The sequence below is a fragment of the Salvelinus fontinalis genome, chromosome 40 (genome assembly GCF_029448725.1).
Source record: "Salvelinus fontinalis isolate EN_2023a chromosome 40, ASM2944872v1, whole genome shotgun sequence".
Classification (NCBI taxonomy): Eukaryota; Metazoa; Chordata; class Actinopteri; order Salmoniformes; family Salmonidae; genus Salvelinus; species Salvelinus fontinalis.
The window spans coordinates 26,503,719-26,511,159 of record NC_074704.1 but is presented as its reverse complement, the minus strand read 5'-3'; positions in this window follow the sequence as shown (position 1 = coordinate 26,511,159).

The following is a 7,441-nucleotide window of genomic DNA, read 5'->3' as shown; positions in this document are numbered from 1 at the left end:
GGAGGCGCTACCAGGAGACAGACCAGTACATCAGGAGACGTGGAGGAGGCCGTAGGAGGGCAACAACCCAGCAGCAGGATCGCTACCTCCGCCTTTGAGCAGGAGGAGCACTGCCAGAGCCCTGCAAAATGACCTCCAGCAGGCCACAAGATGGTCTTGGACAGGTGGGGGATCGCGCCAAGCTATGCCTGTACATGATGAAATGTACCGGCAAGCACTTGTGGAGGCTCAACCAATTCAGGTCCTTGAGCCTGTTGTCTATACCTTACTTTAACTAAATCCCACCACTGTAACACCCCTTCACACATGGACCGGAGGCCTTCAATTCCACGAAGCAAACCAGTAAAGGCTTCAATGAAAGCTCATCCAGCACATCCCGATCTAATTTCCAGTACGCCCTACCGAAGAGGCAGACTGGTGACCTCACCTGCAGGAGCACCCCGTCGTGATCCAAAAATAAAACAGGCGACAGCTGCCTAGACAACTGACCCAAGGACCTAGACATAAAAATATAGTCAAGCCTCCGCGCAACCCCCCGGGAGTTGCACCAAGTGGAACCAACCATTGTCGGAGTAGTGTGCAGGCCTCCATCAACCAGACCATGGCAAGCCATTAGCCCGGTGATGGCGCCTGCACTGCTATCCCCCCTACCCCTAAACCTATATTAAAATCCCCCATATCACCACTTGCCTATTTGTGGCACACAGGGGCGCCAGACAGTCCACCATCTCCTTCCTGTCTGCCGCCACCTGTTGCCCGTACACCCCCACTAATCTATATCTGCAATCCCTTAAGGTGACATCCAACCCCAAAACCCTCCACTGCATAACCACAAATGAACCCTCAACCTTGACCCACACAAAATCCCTACCCCGATGAGTGCAACCCACCTATACCCCAAACCAACTCCCCTTTCCCTCTCCCTCCTAAATCTGTTAACATCCCCTCCATCCCTCAGGTGAACCACCTTTAAAAAACAAAAGTCAAAACCCACACCCTCTAAATAACAAAAAAACCGCCCTCTTAACAAAATCCCTTAAATGCTTACATTTAAACTAACAAAAGTTACCCAACCATCACCCAACTACTAACCCCCCCCCCCCCCCCCCCCCCCAAAAAAAACAGGAGTCTCACTCGATGCTCCCCTGCTCCATCTCCAGGGACGCCGTCTCTCTCCCCGACGTCCACCCGTCTTCCTCCATCTCACCAACCCAGGATGCAGGAAGGGTGTTTGGCTCCCGAGTGCCCTGCATTCTGGGTTGACCACCAAACTCCTCCACTTCCCCAGCCCCCAAACAGGAACTGTTCGTGTCCCCAAACAGGAACTGCGATCCCCCCCCTCAGTTGAACAGCCCTGAGCCGTGCTTGGTGTATCAAGCTCCACCAGGAGTTGAGAGGCTGGGGAAGCCAGCAAGGACACAGTTTCTCCCGCCCCCATCACTCGCTTGGCCACCCCCTCCCCCCCATACCCCCGTTCCTCTCGCTGTCTGTCAAGTGCCCCTTCCTCTTCCCTCTCTTCTTTGGAGATGACGGTAACAGGGAGACACCACCCTCCCTCCCCGCAAGCTCCTCCACCATTCCCCCCATCTCTTCCACGAGGGCGCTCGACATTCTGCTGTCTCCCCATTCCCTCTCTCCCCTCTCCTCCACTGGTCCTGCCACCGACTCCTTTTCCATCACCTCTCCCTCCATTGATGCCCTCTCTGGCTCCTCCACTCCCTTGCTTCCTTCCGGCTCTTTTCCCTCCTCTCCTCCCGGTTCTTCTGCTCCCAGTTTCTTCTCTGTCCCCCTCTCCTCCTGCTGCCACTCTTTGCTCCTCCTCCTTCCGTGAGGCCGTCCCCTCTGGGCCTGTGCTCGGTTCTTGGTCTGGGCCTCCCCTTCTTCCCCCATCCCCCGCTCCTGCTCCCCCCCCCTAGCCACAGACACGTGTGACCTCTGACGAGCCGGGCATTCCTGCCACAGGTGTGCTGATGAGCCACACCCGTGGCACGCCTTGAGCTCGTCACAGTCCTTCGCCTCGTGCTCCCCAGATCCACAAAATCTGCTCTTTCTTGTGCTGCACAAGGCTAGGATGTGGCCGTAGGCCATACAACGCCTGCAAAACGGGGGCTGATGTGCATAAAACAATGTCCCCCTGTCAGCCCTCAGGGAGAACATAGCTGGAGGATGAAGGTAGCCGCCCAGTCCCTTTGGGTCCTCCCTGAGGAGGGCCTGGAAGTCTCTCCTCCCGTTCCAAAAATCCAGGGAGTCCTTGAGGTGCCTTGCTGAGAAGATGTCATCCATGTATCTCCCCAAAAAGGCCCTCACCTCCTCGTTCTTGACGTACGGGTTATAAATGTTCACAGTTACAATCCTGAAATTGTTTTTTGCCAAGCTGGTTACCTCGTAGTGGCACATCGGCCTCGCACCTCCCACTTCTCTCACCTTTTTCAGGATCTCGTTACGTTTTTCTTCTGTGTGTAAAGCCACATCATAAGTTCCCTCCAACGGGTAAACTAGGAGGCAAAACACATCCTTCCCTGTCAGTTTAAGGATCCACGTTAAGATAGTCCTTCCAAAAGTTTCACGTCCGAAAGGCTCCATCTCCTTGTCCTTCCATGCAAAGCGAACCGTATTCGCCAGCCCGATCCCAGGGACCGACCTATTTGAAGAATTTTGCTCCATCTCCACTCCCGCTCTCTTCTAAAAAAGGAAAAACTGAAAGGAAAAGCAAAAACGGCTGAGAATCATTACCCCCAAAAAACTTTACTACCCTTTGGCCTTCGACTTTCAGCTAAGAGGTTACGGTACCTCAGTACCCAACTTGAACTTAGTCACACAGGAGAGAAGCCTAATCAGTGTGACAAGAGATACTCTCGTTCAAGTGGTCTGATTAAACATCCGAAAATACATGCATGAGATCCACAGAGTGTGGAATGATCTCCAACACCAGACCTGGGTAGTAGAACACAGAGTGTGGAATGATCTCCAACACCAGACCTATATACTTCAAATCACATTTTATTTGTCACATACACATGTTTAGCAGATGTTATTGCGGGTGTAGCAAAATGCTTGTGTTTCTAGCTCCAACAGTCCAATAATATCTAACAAGTAATATCTAATAATACACACAATCTAAAGGAATGGAATTAATAATATATAAATATTTGGACGAGTGATGTCAGAGCGGCATAGACAGATACAGTAGAATAGAATACAGTATATACATATGAGATGAGTAATACATAGACTAAGATACAGTAGAATGATAGAATACAGTATATACATATGAGATGAGTAATACATAGACTAAGATACAGTAGAATAGGATAGAATACAGTATATACCAGAGGTGGGACCAAGTCATTGTTTTACAAGTAAGTCTCAAGTCTTAGCACTCAAGTTCCAAGTCAAGACAAGCTATGTAGGCTTGTACACAATTGCCCAACACACACACACACACACACACACACACACACACACACACACACACACACACACACACACACACACACCCTCTCTGTGTGTGGTTACAGTAGGCTAACGTATGTCAATGGTTTTACGAACAGCAGTAACATCAGGCAGGATTTAGGCTACCAACTGCCTAGCCAGTTGTAGCTCAATCTTGGGTGCAATGTTCACGTTCCCGCACTGACTGACTGTGTGGAGGCTCATTGATGTAATGTTACGTTAGCCTACATGCTATACTAGCAACAACAAAAAATGTATATAGCTGTCGGCTATATTAGCCACGACTTACCGTTCTTTGTGCAGCTTCAAATGTCGAACAAAGTTGGAAGTTGTTGCTCCTCCGGCTGTAATTTTCTTCCCAGATGTTTTGCAAGTTGCAATCTGTTTTTTGTTGATACAGCGTAGTCTTTATATCCGAAAATAACAATTACTTAATTACATCAAGTGTTTAAAAGGTAAAACGTTTGAGTTAGTTACGTCAAGCGTTCCAATGGTAAAACGTTTGAGTTCATTTTGTCCTGACACGGTCACTTTGCTTGCTGTTTATTGCCACGTTGGGATGCAACCTTTTTTCAATATCCTTTTTTATCATTTTACTCCCTTTTTTTCTCCCCAATTTCGATCTTGTCCCCTATTTTCAACGGGCTGGGGAGGCAAAGGTCAAGTCATACGTCCTCTGAAACATGACCCGCCAAACCGAGCTTCTTCACACCCGCCTGCTTAACCCTGAAGCAAGCCGCACCAATATGTCGGAGGAAACACCGTTCACCTGGCGACCGAGGTCATCCTGCAGGCGCCACAAGGAGTCGCTGGAGCGCGATGAGCCAAGTAAAGCCCCCCATGTGTAACTCTGTGTTGTTGTTTTTGTCGCACTGCTTTGCTTTATCTTGGCCAGGATGCAGTTGTAAATGAGAACTTGTTCTCAACTGATCGACCTGGTTAAATAAAGGAGAAATAAATACAACATAATAATACATAAAAATGTAGGAGCAGTCTGTTCATTATATACATCTACATGATGTATTGTTACACCATGTAGGAGCAGTATAGACCTAGTCTGTTCATTATATACATCTACATGATGTTTTGTTACACCATGTAGGAGCAGTATAGACCTAGTCTGTTCATTATATACATCAACAGTATCTATTGTTACACCATGTAGGAGCAGTATGGACCTAGTCTGTTCATTATATACATCTACATGATGTATTGTTACACCATGTAGGATCAGTATAGACCTAGTCTGTTCATTATATACATCTACATGATGTATTGATTCAACAAAAATAAAGGGAAATTATATTATTTTATACTAATACAATTGCTCAGAGGAAGAGATTTAGTTTAACATGTAATTCTCAAAAGGTAGGGGTCTGAATTATTGCCACCCATGTTTTAAATACTCCAGCAACCTCCCCTTGGGAGGATAACGACACTGAAATGTTCAATGAGATTATAGAACACATTGGGTGGGATCTTGACCATTCCTCCATACAGAATCTCTCCAGGTCCTTGATTTATTTTGTCTGCGTGTATGGACTGCCCTGTTCCAATCAAACCACAGGTTTTCAATGGAGTTCAAGTATGATGACTGAGATGGCCATTGAAAATGTTGATTTTGTGCCCAATTAACCATTTATTTGTGGATGTTGATGTGTCTTGCTGGAAGATCCACTTATGGCCAAGTTTCAGCCTCCTAGCAGAGAGGTAAACAGGTTTTGTGCTAAAATATCCTGGTAGTGGGTAAAGTTTATTTATTTATTTCATACAGTAATTTTTGCTCATCTTTATCAAGGGTATCAATAACTAGTTGCTTATTTTGATATCTAGTAATTTGACTGAATCAGGAATACAGATGTGGAGTAGATGTAGAGTTTGTTTTAAATTCTCATTAAAAAACTGAACTAATCAAACAACACTTGTTGCTCTTTGTACGTGTTGATATAATATTCTTATTTAATGGAGAAGAAAAAAAACGTTTCCCTAAATTGCTTCATAATATTATAATTCATTGAAGGAAAAAAATGTTTTCCCTCAACTGCGTTTACTCCCTCCAGACAGCAGATGGCGATATGTGTCTTCCAGGCGATGTTTGTAGTGTGACGTATAATCTAGTGGACGGAACGCTTCTTCAACAACTGTAGCCACCTTGGTAGCTCGCTAGCCAACAAAGTCGGAACATTCAAGTTCTATAGACAATTTCGTGGTTTATTTGCCACTATGATTTAAACATACGTATGTGGAAACAACTAGCTACCCCATTTAATTTAATATTTACGTTGTAAGTCAGCTAGCTGGCAGGTTAAGTTAGCACTAGTCTAGTCGCTAATGCTAACTAGCTATTAACCCCGACCATGAGCTCACTAAGCTACTCTCCTCTGGAAGAAGAGGCTGTCTGCTGGACGGAGAAAGAAGCTCTTGTGAAAGAGGAGGAGGGAGAGGAAGCTGTTACAATACAAAAACAACTAGAGGGTGAGGCTGTTACCGTGAAAGAAGAAGAGAAAGACGTTACAGAGAAAGACGCCTTCAGAGTGAAAGAGGAGGAGGGTGTTACAGTGAAAGAAAAGGAGGAAGATGCAGTTTTTGGAATGAAGGATGAAGAGGGGGAGATTACTGTCACATTAGAGGAGGACGAAGAAGAGGAGACTGGATTACTGATTAACACCAGTAAATACAGTGAGTACTATCTTATACAACAGGGACATTGATCTGATTAACACCAGTAAATACAGTGAGTACTATATTAACAGGGGCACAAACGCTGCAGTTGTGGAACTAATGTGTGATTTTTAAAAGGGCATTCTACACTTGAATATGTTTTTGTAGTCGGAATTGTTCATGACGTCCTCCAGTGATTTAAAAAAAAAAAAAAACTTTTCCTGTTAAAGTGATATATAAATCAAATCAAATTTTATTTGTCACATACACATGGTTAGCAGATGTTAATGCGAGTGTAGCGAAATGCTTGTGCTTCTAGTTCCGACAATGCAGTAATAACCAACAAATAATCTAACCTAACAATTCCACAACTACTACCTTATACACACAAGTGCAAAGGGATAAAGAATATGTACATAAAGATATATGAATGAGTGATGGTACAAAACGGCATAGGCAAGATGCAGTAGATGGTATAGAGTACAGTATATACATATGAGATGAGTAATGTAAGGTATGTAAACATTATATTAAGTGGCATTGTTTAAAGTGGCTAGTGGTACATTTATACATAATTTCCATCAATTCCCATTATTAAAGTGGCTGGAGTTGAGTCAGTATGTTTGCAGCGGCCGCTAAATGTTAGTGGTGGCTGTTTAACAGTCTGATGGCCTTGAGATAGAAGCTGTTTTTCAGTCTCTCGGTCCCTGCTTTGATGCACCTGTACTGACCTCGCCTTCTGGATGATAGCGGGGTGAACAGGCAGTGGCTTGGGTGGTTGTTGTCCTTGATGATCTCTATGGCCTTCCTGTGACATCGGGTGGTGTAGGTGTCCTGGAGGGCAGGTAGTTTGCCCCCGGTGATGCGTTGTGCAGACCTCACTACCCTCTGGAGAGCCTTACGGTTGTGGGCGGAGCAGTTGCCGTACCAGGCGGTGATACAGCCCGACAGGATGCTCTCGATTGTGCATCTGTAGAAGTTTGTGAGTGCTTTTGGTGACAAGCCAAATTTCTTCAGCCTCCTGAGGTTGAAGAGGCGCTGCTGCGCCTTCTTCACAACGCTGTCTGTGTGGGTGGACCAATTCAGTTTGTCCGTGATGTGTACACCGAGGAACTTAAAACTTTCCACCTTCTCCACTACTGACCCATCGATGTGGATAGGGGGTGCCCCCTCTGCTGTTTCCTGAAGTCCACAATCATCTCCTTTGTTTTGTTGACGTTGAGTGTGAGGTTATTTTCCTGACACCACACTCCAAGGGCCCTCACCTCCTCTCTGTAGTCCGTCTCGTCGTTGTTGGTAATCAAGCCTACCACTGTAGTGTCGTCCG